This window comes from Argiope bruennichi, chromosome 10 (assembly GCF_947563725.1).
Source record: "Argiope bruennichi chromosome 10, qqArgBrue1.1, whole genome shotgun sequence".
Classification (NCBI taxonomy): Eukaryota; Metazoa; Arthropoda; class Arachnida; order Araneae; family Araneidae; genus Argiope; species Argiope bruennichi.
This window is the reverse complement of record NC_079160.1, coordinates 54136662-54158703: the sequence shown is the minus strand read 5'-3', so window position 1 is coordinate 54158703 and position 22042 is coordinate 54136662. Positions and strand designations below refer to the sequence as shown.

At 41.3% G+C, this 22042-nt stretch overlaps 45 non-coding genes across 45 annotated transcripts; all 45 read right to left on the bottom strand.

The window, feature by feature from the left end:
• Nucleotides 1-388: 388 nt before the first annotated feature.
• Trnar-ccu (transfer RNA arginine (anticodon CCU)) lies at nt 389-461 on the bottom strand. The gene has a single exon. It is a non-coding gene; the product is annotated as a tRNA-Arg (tRNA).
• Nucleotides 462-1670: 1209 nt separating this feature from the next.
• Trnar-ccu (transfer RNA arginine (anticodon CCU)) lies at nt 1671-1743 on the bottom strand. The gene has a single exon. It is a non-coding gene; the product is annotated as a tRNA-Arg (tRNA).
• Nucleotides 1744-2311: 568 nt separating this feature from the next.
• Nucleotides 2312-2384, bottom strand: Trnar-ccu (transfer RNA arginine (anticodon CCU)). Its single transcript has one exon. It is a non-coding gene; the product is annotated as a tRNA-Arg (tRNA).
• An 87-nt stretch (nt 2385-2471) lies between these two features.
• On the bottom strand, nt 2472-2544 carry Trnar-ccu (transfer RNA arginine (anticodon CCU)). Its single transcript has one exon. It is a non-coding gene; the product is annotated as a tRNA-Arg (tRNA).
• An 87-nt stretch (nt 2545-2631) lies between these two features.
• Trnar-ccu (transfer RNA arginine (anticodon CCU)) lies at nt 2632-2704 on the bottom strand. The gene has a single exon. It is a non-coding gene; the product is annotated as a tRNA-Arg (tRNA).
• An 87-nt stretch (nt 2705-2791) lies between these two features.
• Nucleotides 2792-2864, bottom strand: Trnar-ccu (transfer RNA arginine (anticodon CCU)). Its single transcript has one exon. It is a non-coding gene; the product is annotated as a tRNA-Arg (tRNA).
• A 556-nt stretch (nt 2865-3420) lies between these two features.
• Nucleotides 3421-3493, bottom strand: Trnar-ccu (transfer RNA arginine (anticodon CCU)). Its single transcript has one exon. It is a non-coding gene; the product is annotated as a tRNA-Arg (tRNA).
• A 728-nt stretch (nt 3494-4221) lies between these two features.
• On the bottom strand, nt 4222-4294 carry Trnar-ccu (transfer RNA arginine (anticodon CCU)). The gene has a single exon. It is a non-coding gene; the product is annotated as a tRNA-Arg (tRNA).
• A 1998-nt stretch (nt 4295-6292) lies between these two features.
• Nucleotides 6293-6365, bottom strand: Trnar-ccu (transfer RNA arginine (anticodon CCU)). The gene has a single exon. It is a non-coding gene; the product is annotated as a tRNA-Arg (tRNA).
• Nucleotides 6366-6452: 87 nt separating this feature from the next.
• Nucleotides 6453-6525, bottom strand: Trnar-ccu (transfer RNA arginine (anticodon CCU)). Its single transcript has one exon. It is a non-coding gene; the product is annotated as a tRNA-Arg (tRNA).
• Nucleotides 6526-11908: 5383 nt separating this feature from the next.
• Nucleotides 11909-11981, bottom strand: Trnar-ccu (transfer RNA arginine (anticodon CCU)). The gene has a single exon. It is a non-coding gene; the product is annotated as a tRNA-Arg (tRNA).
• Nucleotides 11982-12068: 87 nt separating this feature from the next.
• Trnar-ccu (transfer RNA arginine (anticodon CCU)) lies at nt 12069-12141 on the bottom strand. Its single transcript has one exon. It is a non-coding gene; the product is annotated as a tRNA-Arg (tRNA).
• Nucleotides 12142-13017: 876 nt separating this feature from the next.
• Nucleotides 13018-13090, bottom strand: Trnar-ccu (transfer RNA arginine (anticodon CCU)). The gene has a single exon. It is a non-coding gene; the product is annotated as a tRNA-Arg (tRNA).
• Nucleotides 13091-13177: 87 nt separating this feature from the next.
• On the bottom strand, nt 13178-13250 carry Trnar-ccu (transfer RNA arginine (anticodon CCU)). The gene has a single exon. It is a non-coding gene; the product is annotated as a tRNA-Arg (tRNA).
• Nucleotides 13251-13337: 87 nt separating this feature from the next.
• Trnar-ccu (transfer RNA arginine (anticodon CCU)) lies at nt 13338-13410 on the bottom strand. The gene has a single exon. It is a non-coding gene; the product is annotated as a tRNA-Arg (tRNA).
• Nucleotides 13411-13497: 87 nt separating this feature from the next.
• Nucleotides 13498-13570, bottom strand: Trnar-ccu (transfer RNA arginine (anticodon CCU)). Its single transcript has one exon. It is a non-coding gene; the product is annotated as a tRNA-Arg (tRNA).
• A 395-nt stretch (nt 13571-13965) lies between these two features.
• Nucleotides 13966-14038, bottom strand: Trnar-ccu (transfer RNA arginine (anticodon CCU)). Its single transcript has one exon. It is a non-coding gene; the product is annotated as a tRNA-Arg (tRNA).
• Nucleotides 14039-14284: 246 nt separating this feature from the next.
• On the bottom strand, nt 14285-14358 carry Trnar-ccu (transfer RNA arginine (anticodon CCU)). Its single transcript has one exon. It is a non-coding gene; the product is annotated as a tRNA-Arg (tRNA).
• Nucleotides 14359-14445: 87 nt separating this feature from the next.
• Nucleotides 14446-14518, bottom strand: Trnar-ccu (transfer RNA arginine (anticodon CCU)). The gene has a single exon. It is a non-coding gene; the product is annotated as a tRNA-Arg (tRNA).
• Nucleotides 14519-14605: 87 nt separating this feature from the next.
• Trnar-ccu (transfer RNA arginine (anticodon CCU)) lies at nt 14606-14678 on the bottom strand. Its single transcript has one exon. It is a non-coding gene; the product is annotated as a tRNA-Arg (tRNA).
• Nucleotides 14679-15073: 395 nt separating this feature from the next.
• Trnar-ccu (transfer RNA arginine (anticodon CCU)) lies at nt 15074-15146 on the bottom strand. The gene has a single exon. It is a non-coding gene; the product is annotated as a tRNA-Arg (tRNA).
• A 247-nt stretch (nt 15147-15393) lies between these two features.
• Nucleotides 15394-15466, bottom strand: Trnar-ccu (transfer RNA arginine (anticodon CCU)). The gene has a single exon. It is a non-coding gene; the product is annotated as a tRNA-Arg (tRNA).
• Nucleotides 15467-15713: 247 nt separating this feature from the next.
• Nucleotides 15714-15786, bottom strand: Trnar-ccu (transfer RNA arginine (anticodon CCU)). The gene has a single exon. It is a non-coding gene; the product is annotated as a tRNA-Arg (tRNA).
• Nucleotides 15787-15873: 87 nt separating this feature from the next.
• Trnar-ccu (transfer RNA arginine (anticodon CCU)) lies at nt 15874-15946 on the bottom strand. The gene has a single exon. It is a non-coding gene; the product is annotated as a tRNA-Arg (tRNA).
• An 87-nt stretch (nt 15947-16033) lies between these two features.
• Trnar-ccu (transfer RNA arginine (anticodon CCU)) lies at nt 16034-16106 on the bottom strand. Its single transcript has one exon. It is a non-coding gene; the product is annotated as a tRNA-Arg (tRNA).
• Nucleotides 16107-16193: 87 nt separating this feature from the next.
• Trnar-ccu (transfer RNA arginine (anticodon CCU)) lies at nt 16194-16266 on the bottom strand. Its single transcript has one exon. It is a non-coding gene; the product is annotated as a tRNA-Arg (tRNA).
• Nucleotides 16267-16661: 395 nt separating this feature from the next.
• Trnar-ccu (transfer RNA arginine (anticodon CCU)) lies at nt 16662-16734 on the bottom strand. The gene has a single exon. It is a non-coding gene; the product is annotated as a tRNA-Arg (tRNA).
• Nucleotides 16735-16980: 246 nt separating this feature from the next.
• On the bottom strand, nt 16981-17054 carry Trnar-ccu (transfer RNA arginine (anticodon CCU)). Its single transcript has one exon. It is a non-coding gene; the product is annotated as a tRNA-Arg (tRNA).
• An 87-nt stretch (nt 17055-17141) lies between these two features.
• Nucleotides 17142-17214, bottom strand: Trnar-ccu (transfer RNA arginine (anticodon CCU)). The gene has a single exon. It is a non-coding gene; the product is annotated as a tRNA-Arg (tRNA).
• An 87-nt stretch (nt 17215-17301) lies between these two features.
• On the bottom strand, nt 17302-17374 carry Trnar-ccu (transfer RNA arginine (anticodon CCU)). The gene has a single exon. It is a non-coding gene; the product is annotated as a tRNA-Arg (tRNA).
• A 395-nt stretch (nt 17375-17769) lies between these two features.
• Nucleotides 17770-17842, bottom strand: Trnar-ccu (transfer RNA arginine (anticodon CCU)). The gene has a single exon. It is a non-coding gene; the product is annotated as a tRNA-Arg (tRNA).
• Nucleotides 17843-18089: 247 nt separating this feature from the next.
• Nucleotides 18090-18162, bottom strand: Trnar-ccu (transfer RNA arginine (anticodon CCU)). Its single transcript has one exon. It is a non-coding gene; the product is annotated as a tRNA-Arg (tRNA).
• A 247-nt stretch (nt 18163-18409) lies between these two features.
• On the bottom strand, nt 18410-18482 carry Trnar-ccu (transfer RNA arginine (anticodon CCU)). The gene has a single exon. It is a non-coding gene; the product is annotated as a tRNA-Arg (tRNA).
• Nucleotides 18483-18569: 87 nt separating this feature from the next.
• Trnar-ccu (transfer RNA arginine (anticodon CCU)) lies at nt 18570-18642 on the bottom strand. Its single transcript has one exon. It is a non-coding gene; the product is annotated as a tRNA-Arg (tRNA).
• An 87-nt stretch (nt 18643-18729) lies between these two features.
• Nucleotides 18730-18802, bottom strand: Trnar-ccu (transfer RNA arginine (anticodon CCU)). The gene has a single exon. It is a non-coding gene; the product is annotated as a tRNA-Arg (tRNA).
• An 87-nt stretch (nt 18803-18889) lies between these two features.
• Trnar-ccu (transfer RNA arginine (anticodon CCU)) lies at nt 18890-18962 on the bottom strand. The gene has a single exon. It is a non-coding gene; the product is annotated as a tRNA-Arg (tRNA).
• Nucleotides 18963-19049: 87 nt separating this feature from the next.
• On the bottom strand, nt 19050-19122 carry Trnar-ccu (transfer RNA arginine (anticodon CCU)). Its single transcript has one exon. It is a non-coding gene; the product is annotated as a tRNA-Arg (tRNA).
• Nucleotides 19123-19209: 87 nt separating this feature from the next.
• Trnar-ccu (transfer RNA arginine (anticodon CCU)) lies at nt 19210-19282 on the bottom strand. The gene has a single exon. It is a non-coding gene; the product is annotated as a tRNA-Arg (tRNA).
• Nucleotides 19283-19996: 714 nt separating this feature from the next.
• Trnar-ccu (transfer RNA arginine (anticodon CCU)) lies at nt 19997-20069 on the bottom strand. The gene has a single exon. It is a non-coding gene; the product is annotated as a tRNA-Arg (tRNA).
• A 247-nt stretch (nt 20070-20316) lies between these two features.
• Nucleotides 20317-20389, bottom strand: Trnar-ccu (transfer RNA arginine (anticodon CCU)). Its single transcript has one exon. It is a non-coding gene; the product is annotated as a tRNA-Arg (tRNA).
• An 87-nt stretch (nt 20390-20476) lies between these two features.
• Nucleotides 20477-20549, bottom strand: Trnar-ccu (transfer RNA arginine (anticodon CCU)). The gene has a single exon. It is a non-coding gene; the product is annotated as a tRNA-Arg (tRNA).
• A 567-nt stretch (nt 20550-21116) lies between these two features.
• Nucleotides 21117-21189, bottom strand: Trnar-ccu (transfer RNA arginine (anticodon CCU)). Its single transcript has one exon. It is a non-coding gene; the product is annotated as a tRNA-Arg (tRNA).
• Nucleotides 21190-21276: 87 nt separating this feature from the next.
• Trnar-ccu (transfer RNA arginine (anticodon CCU)) lies at nt 21277-21349 on the bottom strand. Its single transcript has one exon. It is a non-coding gene; the product is annotated as a tRNA-Arg (tRNA).
• An 86-nt stretch (nt 21350-21435) lies between these two features.
• On the bottom strand, nt 21436-21508 carry Trnar-ccu (transfer RNA arginine (anticodon CCU)). The gene has a single exon. It is a non-coding gene; the product is annotated as a tRNA-Arg (tRNA).
• A 406-nt stretch (nt 21509-21914) lies between these two features.
• On the bottom strand, nt 21915-21987 carry Trnar-ccu (transfer RNA arginine (anticodon CCU)). The gene has a single exon. It is a non-coding gene; the product is annotated as a tRNA-Arg (tRNA).
• Nucleotides 21988-22042: the final 55 nt, after the last annotated feature.

Below are 22042 nucleotides of genomic sequence, written 5' to 3'. Positions count from 1 at the left end.
TGATATTGAAGAATAAGATAGAAAATATATTTTGATTATAAAATTTAAAACATTGAATTTGTCATTTATACCCTCGGCGGGAGTCGAACTCGCAATCCCCGGTTTAGGAGACCGATGCCTTATCCATTAGGCCACAACGGCTTCAGGTTAGCCACTTCACTGATATTAAAGAATAAGATATGAAATAAATTCTGATTATAAAATTTAAAACTTCAAATTTGCCATTTTTACCCTCGGCGGGAGTCGAACCCGCAATCCCCGGTTTAGTAGACCGATGCCTTATCTATTAGGATGCGAGGGCTTCAGGTTAGCCACTTCACTGATATTAAAGAATAAGATAGGAAACATATTTTGATTATAAAATTTAAAACATTGAATTTGTAATTTATACCCTCGGCGGGAGTCGAACCCGCAATCCCCGGTTTAGGAGACCGATGCCTTATCCATTAGGCCACCAGGGCTTCAGGTTAGCCACTTAATTGATATTAAAGAATAAGATATGAAATATATTTTGATTATAAAATTTAAAACATTGAATTTGTCATTTATACCCTCGGCGGGAGTCGAACCTCCAATTCCCGGTATAGGAGACCGATGGCCTATCCATTAGGCCACCAGGGCTTCAGGTTAGCCACTTACCTGATATTAAAGAATAAGATATGAAAGATATTTTGATTATAAAATTTAAAACTTTAAATTTACCACTTCTACAGTGGGCGGGAGCCGAACCCGCAATCCCCAGTTTAGGAGACCGATGCCTTATACATTAGGCCACGAGGGCTTAAAGGTTAGCCACTTCACTGATATTGAAGAATAAGATATGAAAGATATTTTGATTATAAAATTTAAAACTTTAAATTTGAGACTTCTACCCTGAGCGGGACTCGAACCCGCAGTCCCCGGTTTAGGAGACCGATGCCTTATCTTTTAGGATACCAGGGCTTGAGGTTAAACACTTCACTGATATTGAAGAATAAGATATGAAATATATTTTGATTATAAAATTTAAAACATTGAATTTGTCATTTATACCCTCGGCGTCAGTCGAACCCGCAATCCCCGGTTTAGGAGACCGATGCCTTATCCATTAGGCCACGAGGGCTTCATTTTAGCCACTTCCCTGATATTAAAGAATAAGATATGAAATATATTCTGATTATAAAATTTAAAACTTCAAATTTGCCATTTTTACCCTCGGCGGGAGTCGAAACCGCAATCCCCGGTTTAGGAGACCGATGCCTTATCCATTAGGCCACCAGGGCTTCAGGTTAGCCACTTACCTGATATTAAAGAATAAGATATGAAAGATATTTTGATTATAAAATTTAAAACTTTAAATTTACCACTTCTACAGTGGGCGGGAGCCGAACCCGCAATCCCCAGTTTAGGAGACCGATGCCTTATACATTAGGCCACGAGGGCTTAAAGGTTAGCCACTTCACTGATATTGAAGAATAAGATATGAAAGATATTTTGATTATAAAATTTAAAACTTTAAATTTGAGACTTCTACCCTGAGCGGGACTCGAACCCGCAGTCCCCGGTTTAGGAGACCGATGCCTTATCTTTTAGGATACCAGGGCTTGAGGTTAAACACTTCACTGATATTGAAGAATAAGATATGAAATATATTTTGATTATAAAATTTAAAACATTGAATTTGTCATTTATACCCTCGGCGGGAGTCGAACCCGCAATCCCCGGTTTAGGAGACCGATGCCTTATCCATTAGGCCACCAGGGCTTCAGGTTAGCCACTTAACTGATATTAAAGAATAAGATATGAAATATATTCTGATTATAAAATTTAAAACTTCAAATTTGCCATTTTTACCCTCGGCGGGAGTCGAACCCGCAATCCCCGGTTTAGGAGACCGATGCCTTATCCATTAGGTCACCAGGGCTTCAGGTTAGCCACTTACCTGATATTAAAGAATAAGATATGAAAGATATTTTGATTATAAAATTTAAAACTTTAAATTTACCACTTCTACAGTGGGCGGGAGCCGAACCCGCAATCCCCAGTTTAGGAGACCGATGCCTTATACATTAGGCCACGAGGGCTTAAAGGTTAGCCACTTCACTGATATTGAAGAATAAGATATGAAAGATGTTTTGATTATAAAATTTAAAACTTTAAATTTGAGACTTCTACCCTAAGCGGGACTCGAACCCGCAGTCCCCGGTTTAGGAGACCGATGCCTTATCTTTTAGGATACCAGGGCTTGAGGTTAAACACTTCACTGATATTGAAGAATAAGATATGAAATATATTTTGATTATAAAATTTAAAACATTGAATTTGTCATTTATACCCTCGGCGGGAGTCGAACCCGCAATCCCCGGTTTAGGAGACCGATGCCTTATCCATTAGGCCACGAGGGCTTCATTTTAGCCACTTCACTGATATTAAAGAATAAGATATGAAATATATTCTGATTATAAAATTTAAAACTTCAAATTTGCCATTTTTACCCTCGGCGGGAGTCGAAACCGCAATCCCCGGTTTAGGAGACCGATGCCTTATCCATTAGGCCACGAGGGCTTCAGGTTAGCCACTTCACTGATATTGAAGAATAAGATATGAAATATATTTTGATTATAAAATTTAAAACTTTAAATTTGAGACTTCTACCCTGGGCGGGACTCGAACCCGCAATCCCCGGTTTAGGAGACCGATGCCTTATCCATTAGGCCACGAGGGTTACAGGCCGGCCACTTCACTGATATTGAACAAAAAGATATAAAAGAAATCTTGATTATAAAATTTAAAACTTTAAATTTGCCATTTGTGCCCTCGGCGGGAGTCGAACCCGCAATCCCCGGTTTAGGAGACCGATGCCTTATCCATTAGGCCACGACGGCTTCAAGTTAGCCTCTTCACTGATATTGAACAAAAAGATATGAAAGATATTTTTAAAACATTAAACTCTTCATTTCTGCCCTGGGCGGGAGTCGAACACACAATCCCCAGCTTAGGAGACCGATGCCTTAACCATTAAGCTACAAGGACTTCAGGCTTGCCACTTCACTGATATTGAAGAATAAGATATGAAATATATTTTGATTATAAAATTTAAAATATTGAATCTGTCATTTATACCCTCGGCGGGAGTCGAACCCGCAATTCCCGGTTTAGTAGACCGATGCCTTATCCATTAGGACACCAGGGCTTCAGGTTAGCCACTTAACTGATATTAAAGAATAAGATATGAAATATATTTTGATTATAAAATTTAAAACATTGAATTTGTCATTTATACCCTCGGCGGGAGTCGAACCTGCAATTCCCGGTATAGGAGACCGATGCCTTATCTATTAGGATACGAGGGCTTCAGGTTAGCCACTTCCACTGATATTGAAGAATAAGATAGGAAACATATTTTGATTATAAAATTTAAAATATTGAATTTGTCATTTATACCCTCGGCGGGAGTCGAACCCGCAATCCCCGGTTTAGGAGACCGATGCCTTATCCATTAGGCCACCAGGGCTTCAGGTTTGCCACTTAACTGATATTAAAGAATAAGATATGAAATATATTCTGATTATAAAATTTAAAACTTCAAATTTGCCATTTTTACCCTCGGCGGGAGTCGAACCCGCAATCCCCGGTTTAGTAGACCGATGCCTTATCTATTAGGATGCGAGGGCTTCAGGTTAGCCACTTCACTGATATTGAAGAATAAGATATGAAATATATTTTGATTATAAAATTTAAAACATTCAATTTGTCATTTATACCCTCGGCGGGAGTCGAACCCGCAATTCCCGGTATAGGAGAACGATGCCTTATCTATTAGGATACGAGGGCTTCAGGTTAGCCACTTCCACTGATATTGAAGAATAAGATAGAAAATATATTTTGATTATAAAATTTAAAACATTGAATTTGTCATTTATACCCTCGGCGGGAGTCGAACTCGCAAACCCCGGTTTAGGAGACCGATGCCTTATCCATTAGGCCACAACGGCTTCAGGTTAGCCACTTCACTGATATTAAAGAATAAGATATGAAATATATTCTGATTATAAAATTTAAAACTTCAAATTTGCCATTTTTACCCTCGGCGGGAGTCGAACCCGCAATCCCCGGTTTAGTAGACCGATGCCTTATCTATTAGGATGCGAGGGCTTCAGGTTAGCCACTTCACTGATATTAAAGAATAAGATAGGAAACATATTTTGATTATAAAATTTAAAACATTGAATTTGTAATTTATACCCTCGGCGGGAGTCGAACCCGCAATCCCCGGTTTAGGAGACCGATGCCTTATCCATTAGGCCACCAGGGCTTCAGGTTAGCCACTTAACTGATATTAAAGAATAAGATATGAAATATATTTTGATTATAAAATTTAAAACATTGAATTTGTCATTTATACCCTCGGCGGGAGTCGAACCTGCAATTCCCGGTATAGGAGACCGATGCCTTATCCATTAGGCCACGTGGGCTTCAGGTTAGCCACTTCACTGATATTGAAGAGTAAGATATGAAATACATTTTGATTATAAAATTTAAAACTTTAAATTTGAGACTTCTACCCTGGGCGGGACTCGAACCCGCAATCCCCGGTTTAGGAGACCGATGCCTTATCCATTAGGCCACGACGGCTTCAAGTTAGCCTCTTCACTGATATTGAACAAAAAGATATGAAAGATATTTTTAAAACATTAAACTCTTCATTTCTACCCTGGGCGGGAGTCGAACACACAATCCCCAGCTTAGGAGACCGATGCCTTAACCATTAAGCTACATGGACTTCAGGCTTGCCACTTCACTGATATTGAAGAATAAGATATGAAATATATTTTGATTATAAAATTTAAAACATTGAATCTGTCATTTATACCCTCGGCGGGAGTCGAACCCGCAATTCCCGGTTTAGTAGACCGATGCCTTATCCGTTAGGACACCAGGGCTTCAGGTTAGCCACTTAACTGATATTAAAGAATAAGATATGAAATATATTTTGATTATAAAATTTAAAACATTGAATTTGTCATTTATACCCTCGGCGGGAGTCGAACCTGCAATTCCCGGTATAGGAGACCGATGCCTTATCTATTAGGATACGAGGGCTTCAGGTTAGCCACTTCCACTGATATTGAAGAATAAGATAGGAAACATATTTTGATTATAAAATTTAAAATATTGAATTTGTCATTTATACCCTCGGCGGGAGTCGAACCCGCAATCCCCGGTTTAGTAGACCGATGCCTTATCTATTAGGATGCGAGGGCTTCAGGTTAGCCACTTCACTGATATTGAAGAATAAGATATGAAATATATTTTGATTATAAAATTTAAAACATTCAATTTGTCATTTATACCCTCGGCGGGAGTCGAACCCGCAATTCCCGGTATAGGAGAACGATGCCTTATCTATTAGGATACGAGTGCTTCAGGTTAGCCACTTCCACTGATATTGAAGAATAAGATAGAAAATATATTTTGATTATAAAATTTAAAACATTGAATTTGTCATTTATACCCTCGGCGGGAGTCGAACTCGCAATCCCCGCTTTAGGAGACCGATGCCTTATCCATTAGGATACGAGGGCTTCAGGTTAGCCACTTCACTGATATTAAAGAATAAGATATGAAATAAATTCTGATTATAAAATTTAAAACTTCAAATTTGCCATTTTTACCCTCGGCGGGAGTCGAACCCGCAATCCCCGGTTTAGTAGACCGATGCCTTATCTATTAGGATGCGAGGGCTTCAGGTTAGCCACTTCACTGATATTGAAGAATAAGATATGAAATATATTTTGATTATAAAATTTAAAACATTGAATTTGTCATTTATACCCTCGGCGGGAGTCGAACCCGCAATTCCCGGTATAGGAGACCGATGCCTTATCTATTAGGATACGAGGGCTTCAGGTTAGCCACTTCCACTGATATTGAAGAATAAGATAGGAAATATATTTTGATTATAAAATTTAAAACATTGAATTTGTCATTTATACCCTCGGCGGGAGTCGAACTCGCAATCCCCGGTTTAGGAGACCGATGCCTTATCCATTAGGCCACAACGGCTTCAGGTTAGCCACTTCACTGATATTAAAAAATAAGATATGAAATAAATTCTGATTATAAAATTTAAAACTTCAAATTTGCCATTTTTACCCTCGGCGGGAGTCGAACCCGCAATCCCCGGTTTAGTAGACCGATGCCTTATCTATTAGGATGCGAGGGCTTCAGGTTAGCCACTTCACTGATATTGAAGAATAAGATAGGAAACATATTTTGATTATAAAATTTAAAACATTGAATTTGTCATTTATACCCTCGGCGGGAGTCGAACCCGCAATCCCCGGTTTAGGAGACCGATGCCTTATCCATTAGGCCACCAGGGCTTCAGGTTAGCCACTTAACTGATATTAAAGAATAAGATATGAAATATATTCTGATTATAAAATTTAAAACTTCAAATTTGCCATTTTTACCCTCGGCGGGAGTCGAACCCGCAATCCCCGGTTTAGGAGACCGATGCCTTATCCATTAGGCCACCAGGGCTTCAGGTTAGCCACTTACCTGATATTGCAACGAAGCTAGCCACATGTCTCCGTGGCTCGTTGATAAAACATCGGACTGCGGGCAAAGAGATTGCTGGTTCGATCCTCGGGAAAAAAATTTGTTATTTATTAATTTATTGAAAGGATGAAAGAATACCTTAGAGTATCGAAATTCAATCAATGGGATGACACACTTTGCTTAGCTAATGTATATTTTTTCCTGGATGGGACCGCCCGGACTTGGTTTGATAATAACGAAGATAAACTGAACTCGTGGGTCGAATTTCAAGAAGAACTGACAAAAACCTTTGGTGACACCCAACTGTATATAAGGCGAGCAAAAGATCGTCTGAAAGGCCGAGCGCAAAATACTGGTGAAGCTACACAATCCTATATTCAAGACGTACTGGGACTTTGCAACCAAATAGATCCAAACATGTCCGACGAAGAAAAAGTGTCCCACCTAATGAAAGGAGTCGCAGAAGATGTGTACCAGGCACTGTTACCTAAAGAGGTAAAAACGACAGTCGATTTCATTAAATGTTGCCAGTACATCGAGGAAATGCAACAAAAAAGAATTAGACGTCAGAAGTTTTCTCGTTTACCCAATGTTATTCCCATAGCTTCCGTGGACGAGGAGCAACCGTTAACATCGCTGATACGCAAAATTGTTCGGGAAGAAATACAAAGAATGACTGCACCACAAGTCGAAAGCCAATATTCCGAACTACAATCCATCGAAAGCATCGTACGAGAGGAAATCGAGCAATCGTTGGCTCCTATATCTCGTGAAAACTTGGGAAGAGTCGCTCAAGCACCTAAACGCCGCATGCAACCAATATATAGTAGGCCTGCCCAGACTTCATGGCCTCAACAGAACCAGATGCCGAGGAAAACCGACGTATGGCGTACCACCGACAATCGGCCAGTCTGTTTCCATTGCGGCCGCCCAGGTCACGTAGTACGCTATTGCAGAGATAGAAGATCTTCATTTGTTGACCAATTCAAGAACGACAGACGTGACGCAACTTCTTACCGGACATACAATCGTACCGCTGACATCAATCGAGAAACGGGCAGAAATCCTTCACCAAGTCCGAGTCGAGGACGATCGCCTACCCGCCGTTATAGATCGCCGTCTCCCTACAGAAGATATAGCCAGTCGCCGAACCGCCGAAATGAGGAAAACTAAGTTCCGCGACCTGTGTTGGAGGTGAGGCCGCGATTTCTCAGAATCCTCCATTTGCCGCTAAATTGCACGGGAATCGCATCGACGTTCTTCTTGACGACCATCCCGGCAAAGCGCTGGTAGACTCTGGTGCATCTTTTTCTGTCGTCTCCGAAGCATACCGGCGGAAACGGCGGAAAGTCATGTTCAGCGACTCGGAAAACATTATTCTGAAGGTCGCCGACGGCAATTATGCAAAGCCGTTAGGAACTTGTGTCTTTCAACTTACCATAAATGACCGAACACAGCCCTACCAGTTCATTGTTATGCCGAATTGCAGCCATGACATCATTTTGGGTTTTGACTTCTTAAAAGCATCACAAGCTGTCTTGGACTGTGGCCGAGCTGAACTCGCATTTGATGACGTTTTTCAAGAACAGACGGCGCCTCAGACTTTCAACTTGTATGCCGTTTCGGACTTTATCATACCTGGTTGTTCCTTCAAACGTATTATAGTGCAATCACCGGACGTACATGACGCCACTGATTTAGTTGTGGAAGGGAATAAAAGTCTAAGCATCAATCAAGGAATTGCCATTCCCTCCACTATAGCCTCTTTTTTCCAAAACAAGGGTATGCTCTGGGTGGCCAACGGGCAAACACAAGCACGCTACATCCCAAGAGGCATGTGTGTTGGTTACGCTAATTCTTTCAGCACCGACGGCCTAAATACTCTGACCGAAGTGCCTTCATTTGCCGATGTGGAAGTCTCGACGTACACTGACCCAATCGACTGTTCCCAAATGATGGCCGCGACCCTGAGTGCTGAGCAGCGGAAGCAGATGCAAAATCTGCTGCGAAATTTTCAAGATTCATTCCATGGTGGACCACAGCGCCAAAACCGCAAGATCAACGTAAAACACAGGATAAACACCGGAAACCACCCTGCGATCAGCCAACGACCTTATCGGGTATCGCCAGTGGAGCGACGCATAATCAACGACGAAGTCGATAAGATGCTGATGCGAGATATTATTCAACCATCGGAGAGTCCATGGTCGTCTCCAGTGGTGATAGTTCGTAAGAAAGATGGCAGCTGGCGTTTCTGCGTGGACTATCGTCGTCTGAACAGAGTTACTAAAAAAGACGTCTATCCCTTACCCAGAATCGACGACATTTTGGATTGCTTGAAAGGAGCTCAATACTTCTCATCGATGGACCTGCACTCGGGGTATTGGCAAATCGAAGTGGACGAGGCAGATAGGGAGAAAACGGCCTTCATCACTAGTGAAGGGCTGTATGAATTCAAGGTAATGCCGTTCGGATTGTGTAACGCACCCGCCACGTTTGAAAGAACTATGGACAATTTATTACGTCACTTAAAGTGGAAGATGTGCCTCTGCTACTTGGACGATATAATTGTATTTTCGAAGACCTTTTCTGAACATTTGCATCGGCTGCATTGCGTACTTTCTTGCATACAGGAAGCCGGACTTACCTTAAATCCGAAAAAGTGCCATTTTGGAGCCAAGGAGATCAAAATACTTGGACATCTTGTTTCCGGAAAAGGCGTGAAACCTGATCCCGATAAAGTGTCCGCTGTCACCAACTTTCCTACACCGAAGACTGTGCACGATGTAAGAAGTTTCATGGGACTGTGCTCTTATTACAGACGGTTCATCCAAAACTTCTGTTTTCGGGCTAAGCCTCTCCAAGAGCTCTTAAAAGGGGACGCTAAATTCTGCTGGAATAGAGCTCAAAAAGACTCGTTCAGAGACCTTAAATCAGCATTGACTTCGCAACCTGTGTTGGCACTTTTCGACGAAGACGCTCCCACCGAACTGCATACCGACGCCAGTGGGTACGGTATTGGAGCTGTGTTAGTCCAGCAGCAAGACGGAAAGGAAAGAGTCATTGCATATGCTTCAAGGACCCTATCTAAAGCAGAGCGAAACTATTCGACCACTGAACGCGAATGCCTTGCAGTTATATGGGCGATAGCAAAATTCCGTCCATATCTCTTTGGGAAGTCCTTTAAAATAATTACGGATCATCACTCGCTATGCTGGTTAGCTAATTTACGAGATCCTTCTGGTCGATTAGCAAGATGGGCTTTGAGGCTTCAGGAATATGACGTCTGTATTGTTCACAAAAGTGGAAAGAAGCATGCCGACGCTGATAGTCTGTCCCGAAATCCTGTGCCTGACGACAACGTGCTGAAAACAGAGACCCTGGCGGCAATGATTGATTTGGTGTCGGAACAACGTCGCGATCCATCACTGGCCCAGCATATCAAAGCTTGCGAGGAGTCGCCAGATTTATCAAGTTCGGGGTTCTCTATAGTGAATGACATACTCTGCAAGAAAAATTTTGACCCATCCGGAAAACAGTGGCTTCCAGTCATTCCTAAGAAAATGCGGTTAGAAATCCTTCGTCATTTTCACGACGAGCCTACAGCTGGACATCTTGGATTTTCAAGGACGTACGATCGTCTTCGGAGGAGGTTCTTCTGGCCCCGACTTTTTAGAAGCGTCTGCCATTACGTAAGGCATTGCAGGGAGTGCCAAAGACGAAAGACGGTTCCTCTGAAACCACCCGGATACTTGGTTCCCCTACCTCCAACCGAAATCCCGTTCGAGCGTGTAGGGATGGACCTGCTTGGTCGATTTCCGAAGTCTCAAGAAGGAAATAGGTGGATAATCGTGTGTACGGATTATCTTACACGATACGCCGTCACAAAAGCCATTCCCACTGCAGAAGCACCAGAAGTAGCAAAGTTCTTCGTGGAAGAGATTCTTCTAACTCACGGAGCCCCTAGAACCATTATCACGGACCGAGGTCAAGTTTTCCAGTCAAAGCTCGTAGCCGAAATTAACAATCAATGCAACGTGGTGCATAGGATGACTACCGCCTATCACCCGCAGACGAATGGACTCACGGAACGCTTCAACAAGACGTTAGCGGATATGCTGTCGATGTACGTCGATATCGAACATAAAACATGGGACCTAATTCTGCCGTTCGTCACTTTTGCTTATAATACGGCTAAACAGAGCACCACTGGGTATACTCCATTCTTCCTGACATTTGGGCGGGAAGCCGAAACTACACTCGATACTATGTTCCATCACCCAATCGAGGATACAGGACAAGACTATGTAACGGGGCTAGTAACCCGCGCAGAAGAATCGCGTCAGTTGGCTCGAATCCGCACCTTTGATGCCCAAGAGAAAGACCGACGTCATTATAATTCAAAACATCGCGCAGTGCTGTATCGGCCTGGTGACTTAGTGTGGATCTTTATTCCTATAAGGAAGGTGGGCCGCTCCGAAAAGCTTCTCAAGAATTATTTCGGTCCGTATGAAGTCCTGCGTCAACTTTCGGAGGTCACTTACGAGGTCCAGGACTTTGATCCAAATTCTAGGAGACGTAAGTCAAAGGACATTGTTCATGTGCTGAGGATGAAGCCCTACTACGCTCCAGAAGCCCAAGAGGATATATTTTCAGATTCCACGACCGTGGGACAGGACATACGGAATCCTGATCTAGACGAAGTGGATTTTCAGAAGACGACCCCGCCCTATACCGAACCCATGACAAGATCACGCTCTAAGGACCTTCGTCTATAACATCGAGACGCTGTTCTCTTGAGGAGGAAGCAATGCAACGAAGCTAGCCACATGTCTCCGTGGCTCGTTGATAAAACATCGGACTGCGGGCAAAGAGATTGCTGGTTCGATCCTCGGGAAAAAAATTTGTTATTTATTAATTTATTTTCCTTTCAGTTCTTCCAGAAGTTTCTGGAATATTCAAATTATAATTTCCTTAATCCTTGTACGTCATTTCCTCTTTAGTTAGTTCTAGGAATGTTCTAGAACATTCTACATGTATATATAAGAGCTTCATTTGTAGTAACCGAGGTCTTTGGTTGACTTTAAATAAAGTGATATTGTTCAAAAGTGTTCTCTTCTTAAGCCTATAAACGTGACAATATTAAAGAATAAGATATGAAAGATATTTTGATTATAAAATTTAAAACTTTAAATTTGAGACTTCTACCCTGAGCGGGACTCGAACCCGCAGTCCCCGGTTGAGGAGACCGATGCCTTATCTTTTAGGATACCAGGGCTTGAGGTTAAACACTTCACTGATATTGAAGAATAAGATATGAAATATATTTTGATTATAAAATTTAAAACATTGAATTTGTCATTTATACCCTCGGCGGGAGTCGAACCCGCAATCCCCGGTTTAGGAGACCGATGCCTTATCCATTAGGCCACCAGGGCTTCAGGTTAGCCACTTAACTGATATTAAAGAATAAGATATGAAATAAATTCTGATTATAAAATTTAAAACTTCAAATTTGCCATTTTTACCCTCGGCGGGAGTCGAACCCGCAATCGCCGGTTTAGGAGACCGATGCCTTATACATTAGGCCACGAGGGCTTAAAGGTTAGCCACTTCACTGATATTGAAGAATAAGATATGGAAGATATTTTGATTATAAAATTTAAAACTTTAAATTTGAGACTTCTACCCTGAGCGGGACTCGAACCCGCAGTCCCCGGTTTAGGAGACCGATGCCTTATCTTTTAGGATACCAGGGCTTGAGGTTAAACACTTCACTGATATTGAAGAATAAGATATGAAATATATTTTGATTATAAAATTTAAAACATTGAATTTGTCATTTTTACCCTTGTCGGGAGTCGAACCCGCAATTCCCGATTTAGGAGACTGATGCCTTATCCATTAGGCCACGAGGGCTTCAAGTAAGCCACTTCACTGATATTGAACAATAAGATATGAAAGATATTTTTAAAACATTAAACTCTTCATTTCTACCCTGGGCGGTAGTCGAACACACAATCCGCGGCTTAGGAGACCGATGCCTTAACCATTAGGCCACGATTGCTTCAAGCTAGCCACTTCACTGATATTGAAGAATAAGATATGAAAGATATTTTGATTATAAAGTTTAAAACTTTAAATTTGCCACTATTATCCTGGGCGGGAGCCGAACCCGCAATCCCCAGTTTAGGTGACCAATGCCTTATCCATTAGGCCACGAGGGCTTCAGGTTAGCCACTTCACTGATATTAAAGAATAAGATATGAAATATATTCTGATTATAAAATTTAAAACTTCAAATTTGCCATTTTTACCCTCGGCGGGAGTCGAACTCGCAATCCCCGGTTTAGGAGACCGATGCCTTTTCTATTAGGATACGAGGGCTTCTGGTTAGAAACTTCACTGATATAGAAGAATAAGATAGGAAATATATTTTGATTATAAAATTTAAAACATTGAATTTGTCATTTATACCCTCGGCGGGAGTCGAACCCGCAATCCCCGGTTTAGGAGACCGATGCCTTATCCATTAGGCCACGAGGGTTACAGGCCGGCCACTTCACTGATATTGAACAAAAAGATATAAAAGATATCATGATTATAAAATTTAAAACTTTAAATTTGTCATTTGTACCCTCGGCGGGAGTCGAACCCGCAATCCCCGGTTTAGGAGACCGATGCCTTATCCATTAGGCCACGAGGGATTCAGGACAGCCGTTTCACTGATATTGAACAAAAAGATATGAAAGATATTTTGATTATAAAAGTTAAAACTTTAAATTTGTCCTTTGTACCCTCGGCGGGAGTTGAACCCGCAATCAACGGTTTAGGAGACCGATGCCTTATCCATTAGGCCACGAGGGTTACAGGCCGGCCACTTCACTGATATTGAACAAAAAGATATAAAAGATATCATGATTATAAAATTTAAAACTTTAAATTTGTCATTTGTACCCTCGGCGGGAGTCGAACCCGCAATCCCCGGTTTAGGAGACCGATGCCTTATCCATTAGGCCACGAGGGCTTCAAGTTAGCCACTTCACTGATATTGAACAATAAGATATGAAAGATATTTTTAAAACATTAAACTCTTCATTTCTACCCTGGGCGGTAGTCGAACACACAATACGCGGCTTAGGAGACCGATGCCTTAACCATTAAGCTACAAGGACTTCAGGTTAGACACTTCACTGGTATTGAAGAAGAAGATATGAAAGATATTTTGATTATAAAATTTAAAACTTTAAATTTGCCACTTCTACCCTGGGCCGGATTCGAACCCGCAATCCCCGGTTTAGGCGACCGATGCCTTATCTATTAGGATACCAGGGCTTCAGGTAAGCCACTTCACTGATATTGAAGAATAAGATATGAAATATATTTTGATTATAAAATTTAAAACATTGAATATCTCATTCATACCCTCGGCGGGAGTCGAACCCGCAATATCCGGTTTAGGAGACCGATGCCATATCCATTAGGCCACGAGGGCTGCAGGCCAGCCATTTCACTGATATTGAACAAAAAGATATGAAAGATATTTTGATTATAAAATTTAAAACTTTAAATTTGCCACGTCTACCCTGGGCGGGAGCCGAACCCGCAATCAACAGTTTAGGAGACCGATGCCTTATCCATTAGGCCACGAGGGCTTCAGGTTAGCCACTTCACTGATATTAAAGAATAAGATATGAAATAAATTCTGATTATAAAATTTAAAACTTCAAATTTGCCATTTTTACCCTCGGCGGGAGTCGAACCCGCAATCCCCGGTTTAGGAGACCGATGCCTTATCCATTAGGCCACGAGGGATTCAGGACAGCCGTTTCACTGATATTGAACAAAAAGATATGAAAGATATTTTGATTATAAAATTTAAAACTTTAAATTTGTCCTTTGTACCCTCGGCGGGAGTTGAACCCGCAATCCCCGGTTTAGGAGACCGATGCCTTATCCATTAGGCCACGAGGGTTACAGGCCGTCCACTTCACTGATATTGAACAAAAAGATATAAAAGATATCATGATTATAAAATTTAAAACTTTAAATTTGTCATTTGTACCCTCGGCGGGAGTCGAACCCGCAATCCCCGGTTTAGGAGACCGATGCCTTATCCATTAGGCCACTAGGGCTTCAAGTTAGCCACTTCACTGATATTGAACAATAAGATATGAAAGATATTTTTAAAACATTAAACTCTTCATTTCTACCCTGGGCGGTAGTCGAACACACAATCCGCGGCTTAGGAGACCGATGCCTTAACCATTAAGCTACAAGGACTTCAGGTTAGACACTTCACTGGTATTGAAGAAGAAGATATGAAAGATATTTTGATTATAAAATTTAAAACTTTAAATTTGCCACTTCTACCCTGGGCCGGATTCGAACCCGCAATCCCCGGTTTAGGCGACCGATGCCTTATCTATTAGGATACCAGGGCTTCAGGTAAGCCACTTCACTGATATTGAAGAATAAGATATGAAATATATTTTGATTATAAAATTTAAAACATTGAATATCTCATTTATACCCTCGGCGGGAGTCGAACCCGCAATATCCGGTTTAGGAGACCGATGCCATATCCATTAGGCCACGAGGGCTGCAGGCCAGCCATTTCACTGATATTGAACAAAAAGATATGAAAGATATTTTGATTATAAAATTTAAAACTTTAAATTTGCCACGTCTACCCTGGGCGGGAGCCGAACCCGCCATCAACAGTTTAGGAGACCGATGCCTTATCCATTAGGCCACGAGGGCTTCAGGTTAGCCACTTCACTGATATTAAAGAATAAGATATGAAATAAATTCTGATTATAAAATTTAAAACTTCAAATTTGCCATTTTTACCCTCGGCGGGAGTCGAACCCGCAATCCCCGGTTTAGGAGACCGATGCCTTATCCATTAGGCCACGAGGGTTACAGGCCGGCTACTTCACTGATACTGAAGAATAAGATTTGAAATATATTTTGATTATAAAATTTAAAACATCGAATTTTTCATTTATACCATCGGCGGGAGTTGAACCCGCAATCACCGGTTTAGGAGACCGATGCCTTATCCATTATTCCACGAGGGCTGCTGGCCAGCAATTTCACTGATATTGAACAAAAAGATATGAAAGATATTTTGATTATAAAATTTAAAACTTTAAATTTGTCATTTGTACCCTCGGCGGGAGTCGAACCCGCAATCCCCGGTTTAGGAGACCGATGCCTTATCCATTAGGCCACGAGGGTTACAGGCCGGCCACTTCACTGATATTGAACAAAAAGATATACAGGATATCATGATTATAAAATTTAAAACTTTAAATTTGTCATTTGTACCCTCGGCGGGAGTCGAACCCGCAATCCCCGGTTTAGGAGACCGATGCCTTATCCATTAGGCCACGAGGGATTCAGGACAGCCGTTTCACTGATATTGAACAAAAAGATATGAAAGATATTTTGATTATAAAATTTAAAACTTTAAATTTGTCCTTTGTACCCTCGGCGGGAGTTGAACCCGCAATCCCCGGTTTAGGAGACCGATGCCTTATCCATTAGGCCACGAGGGTTACAGGCCGGCCACTTCACTGATATTGAACAAAAAGATATAAAAGATATCATGATTATAAAATTTAAAACTTTAAATTTGTCATTTGTACCCTCGGCGGGAGTCGAACCCGCAATCCCCGGTTTAGGAGACCGATGCCTTATCCATTAGGCCACGAGGGCTTCAAGTTAGCCACTTCACTGATATTGAACAATAAGATATGAAAGATATTTTTAAAACATTAAACTCTTCATTTCTACCCTGGGCGGTAGTCGAACACACAATCCGCGGCTTAGGAGACCGATGCCTTAACCATTAAGCTACAAGGACTTCAGGTTAGACACTTCACTGGTATTGAAGAAGAAGATATGAAAGATATTTTGATTATAAAATTTAAAACTTTAAATTTGCCACTTCTACCCTGGGCCGGATTCGAACCCGCAATCCCCGGTTTAGGCGACCGATGCCTTATCTATTAGGATACCAGGGCTTCAGGTAAGCCACTTCACTGATATTGAAGAATAAGATATGAAATATATTTTGATTATAAAATTTAAAACATGGAATATCTCATTTATACCCTCGGCGGGAGTCGAACCCGCAATATCCGGTTTAGGAGACCGATGCCATATCCATTAGGCCACGAGGGCTGCAGGCCAGCCATTTCACTGATATTGAACAAAAAGATATGAAAGATATTTTGATTATAAAATTTAAAACTTTAAATTTGCCACGTCTACCCTGGGCGGGAGCCGAACCCGCAATCAACAGTTTAGGAGACCGATGCCTTATCCATTAGGCCACGAGGGCTTCAGGTTAGCCACTTCACTGATATTAAAGAATAAGATATGAAATAAATTCTGATTATAAAATTTAAAACTTCAAATTTGCCATTTTTACCCTCGGCGGGAGTCGAACCCGCAATCCCCGGTTTAGGAGACCGATGCCTTATCCATTAGGCCACGAGGGATTCAGGACAGCCGTTTCACTGATATTGAACAAAAAGATATGAAAGATATTTTGATTATAAAATTTAAAACTTTAAATTTGTCCTTTGTACCCTCGGCGGGAGTTGAACCCGCAATCCCCGGTTTAGGAGACCGATGCCTTATCCATTAGGCCACGAGGGTTACAGGCCGGCCACTTCACTGATATTGAACAAAAAGATATAAAAGATATCATGATTATAAAATTTAAAACTTTAAATTTGTCATTTGTACCCTCGGCGGGAGTCGAACCCGCAATCCCCGGTTTAGGAGACCGATGCCTTATCCATTAGGCCACGAGGGCTTCAAGTTAGCCACTTCACTGAAATTGAACAATAAGATATGAAAGATATTTTTAAAACATTAAACTCTTCATTTCTACCCTGGGCGGTAGTCGAACACACAATCCGCGGCTTAGGAGACCGATGCCTTAACCATTAAGCTACAAGGACTTCAGGTTAGACACTTCACTGGTATTGAAGAAGAAGATATGAAAGATATTTTGATTATAAAATTTAAAACTTTAAATTTGCCACTTCTACCCTGGGCCGGATTCGAACCCGCAATCCCCGGTTTAGGCGACCGATGCCTTATCTATTAGGATACCAGGGCTTCAGGAAAGCCACTTCACTGATATTGAAGAATAAGATATGAAATATATTTTGATTATAAAATTTAAAACATTGAATATCTCATTTATACCCTCGGCGGGAGTCGAACCCGCAATATCCGGTTTAGGAGACCGATGCCATATCCATTAGGCCACGAGGGCTGCAGGCCAGCAATTTCACTGATATTGAACAAAAAGATATGAAAGATATTTTGATTATAAAATTTAAAACTTTAAATTTGCCACGTCTACCCTGGGCGGGAGCCGAACCCGCAATCAACAGTTTAGGAGACCGATGCCTTATCCATTAGGCCACGAGGGCTTCAGGTTAGCCACTTCACTGATATTAAAGAATAAGATATGAAATAAATTCTGATTATAAAATTTAAAACTTCAAATTTGCCATTTTTACCCTCGGCGGGAGTCGAACCCGCAATCCCCGGTTTAGGAGACCGATGCCTTATCCATTAGGCCACGAGGGTTACAGGCCGGCTACTTCACTGATACTGAAGAATAAGATTTGAAATATATTTTGATTATAAAATTTAAAACATCGAATTTTTCATTTATACCATCGGCGGGAGTTGAACCCGCAATCCCCGGTTTAGGAGACCGATGCCTTATCCATTAGGCCACGAGGGATGCAGGCCAGCCATTTCACTGATATTGAACAAAAAGATATGAAAGATATTTTGATTATAAAATTTAAAACTTTAAATTTGTCCTTTGTACCCTCGGCGGGAGTTGAACCCGCAATCACCGGTTTAGGAGACCGATGCCTTATCCATTAGGCCACGAGGGATGCAGGACAGCCGTTTCACTGATATTGAACAAAAAGATATGAAAGATATTTTGATTATAAAATTTAAAACTTTAAATTTGTCCTTTGTACCCTCGGCGGGAGTTGAACCCGCAATCCTCGGTTTAGGAGACCGCTGCCTTATCCATTAGGCCACGAGGGCTGCTGGCCAGCCATTTCACTGATATTGAACAAAAAGATATGAAAGATATTTTGATTACAAAATTTAAAACTTTAAATTTGTCATTTGTACCCTCGGCGGGAGTCGAACCCGCAATCCCCGGTTTAGGAGACCGATGCCTTATCCATTAGGCCACGAGGGTTACAGGCCGGCCACTTCACTGATATTGAACAAAAAGATATAAAAGATATCATGATTATAAAATTTAAAACTTTAAATTTGTCATTTGTACCCTCGGCGGGAGTCGAACCCGCAATCCCCGGTTTAGGAGACCGATGCCTTATCCATTAGGCCACGAGGGATTCAGGACAGCCGTTTCACTGATATTGAACAAAAAGATATGAAAGATATTTTGATTATAAAATTTAAAACTTTAAATTTGTCCTTTGTACCCTCGGCGGGAGTTGAACCCGCAATCCCCGGTTTAGGAGACCGATGCCTTATCCATTAGGCCACGAGGGTTACAGGCCGGCCACTTCACTGATATTGAACAAAAAGATATAAAAGATATCATGATTATAAAATTTAAAACTTTAAATTGGTCATTTGTACCCTCGGCGGGAGTCGAACCCGCCATCCCCGGTTTAGGAGACCGATGCCTTATCCATTAGGCCACGAGGGCTTCAAGTTAGCCACTTCACTGATATTGAACAATAAGATATGAAAGATATTTTTAAAACATTAAACTCTTCATTTCTACCCTGGGCGGTAGTCGAACACACAATCCGCGGCTTAGGAGACCGATGCCTTAACCATTAAGCTACAAGGACTTCAGGTTAGACACTTCACTGGTATTGAAGAAGAAGATATGAAAGATATTTTGATTATAAAATTTAAAACTTTAATTTGCCACTTCTACTCTGGGCCGGATTCGAACCCGCAATCCCCGGCTTAGGCGACCGATGCCTTATCTATTAGGATACCAGGGCTTCAGGTAAGCCACTTCACTGATATTGAAGAATAAGATATGAAATATATTTTGATTATAAAATTTAAAACATTGAATATCTCATTTATACCCTCGGCGGGAGTCGAACCCGCAATATCCGGTTTAGGAGACCGATGCCATATCCATTAGGTAACGAGGGCTGCAGGCCAGCCATTTCACTGATATTGAACAAAAAGATATGAAAGATATTTTGATTATAAAATTTAAAACTTTAAATTTGCCACGTCTACCCTGGGCGGGAGCCGAACCCGCAATCAACAGTTTAGGAGACCGATGCCTTATCCATTAGGCCACGAGGGCTTCAGGTTAGCCACTTCACTGATATTAAAGAATAAGATATGAAATAAATTCTGATTATAAAATTTAAAACTTCAAATTTGCCATTTTTACCCTCGGCGGGAGTCGAACCCGCAATCCCCGGTTTAGGAGACCGATGCCTTATCCATTAGGCCACGAGGGTTACAGGCCGGCTACTTCACTGATACTGAAGAATAAGATTTGAAATATATTTTGATTATAAAATTTAAAACATCGAATTTTTCATTTATACCATCGGCGGGAGTTGAACCCGCAATCCCCGGTTTAGGAGACCGATGCCTTATCCATTAGGCCACGAGGGATGCAGGCCAGCCATTTCACTGATATTGAACAAAAAGATATGAAAGATATTTTGATTATAAAATTTAAAGCTTTAAATTTGTCCTTTGTACCCTCGGCGGGAGTTGAACCCGCAATCACCGGTTTAGGAGACCGATGCCTTATCCATTAGGCCACGAGGGATGCAGGCCAGCCGTTTCACTGATATTGAACAAAAAGATATGAAAGATATTTTGATTATAAAATTTAAAACTTTAAATTTGTCCTTTGTACCCTCGGCGGGAGTTGAACCCGCAATCCTCGGTTTAGGAGACCGATGCCTTATCCATTAGGCCACGAGGGCTCCTGGCCAGCCATTTCACTGATATTGAACAAAAAGATATGAAAGATATTTTGATTATAAAATTTAAAACTTTAAATTAGTCATTCGTATCCTCGGCGAGAGTTGAACCCGCAATCCCCGGTTTAGGAGACCGACGCCTTATCCATTAGGCCACGAGAACTTCAGGGTAGCCACTTCACTGATATTGAAGAATAAGATATGAAAGATATTTTGATTATAAAATTTAAAACTTTAAATTTGCCACGTCTACCCTGGGCGGGAGCCGAACCCTCAATCAACAGTTTAGGAGACCGATGCCTTATCCATTAGGCCACGAGGGCTTCAATTTAGCCACTTCACTGATATTAAAGAATAAGATATGAAATATATTTTGATTATAAAATTTAAAACATCGAATTTTTCATTTATACCCTCGGCTGGAGTTGAACCCGCAATCCCCGGTTTAGGAGACCGATGCCTTATCCATTAGGCCACGAGGGATGCAGGTCAGCCATTTCACTGATATTGAACAAAAAGATATGAAAGATATTTTGATTATAAAATTTAAAACTTTAAATTTGTCCTTTGTACCCTCGGCGGGAGTTGAACCCGCAATCACCGGTTTAGGAGACCGATGCCTTATCCATTAGGCCACGAGGGATGCAGGACAGCCGTTTCACTGATATTGAACAAAAAGATATGAAAGATATTTTGATAATAAAATTTAAAACTTTAAATTTGTCCTTTGTACCCTCGGCGGGAGTTGAACCCGCAATCCTCGGTTTAGGAGACCGATGCCTTATCCATTAGGCCACGAGGGATGCAGGCCAGCCGTTTCACTGATATTGAACAAAAAGATATGAAAGATATTTTGATTATAAAATTTAAAACTTTAAATTTGTCCTTTTCCCCTCGGCGGGAGTCGAACCCGCAATATCCGGTTTAGGAGACCGATGCCATATCCATTAGGCCACGAGGGCTGCAGGCCAGCCATTTCACTGATATTGAACAAAAAGATATGAAAGATATTTTGATTATAAAATTTAAAACTTTAAATTAGTCATTCGTATCCTCGGCGAGAGTTGAACCCGCAATCCCCGGTTTAGGAGACCGACGCCTTATCCATTAGGCCACGAGATCTTCAGGGTAGCCACTTCACTGATATTGAAGAATAAGATATGAAAGATATTTTGATTATAAAATTTAAAACTTTAAATTTGCCACGTCTACCCTGGGAGGGAGCCGAACCCACAATCAACAGTTTAGGAGACCGATGCCTTATCCATTAGGCCACGAGGGATGCAGGCCAGCCGTTTCACTGATATTGAACAAAAAGATATGAGAGATATTTTGATTATAAAATTTAAAACTTTAAATTTGTCCTTTTCCCCTCGGCGGGAGTCGAACCCGCAATATCCGGTTTAGGAGACCGATGCCATATCCATTAGGCCACGAGGGCTGCAGGCCAGCCATTTCACTGATATTGAACAAAAAGATATGAAAGATATTTTGAT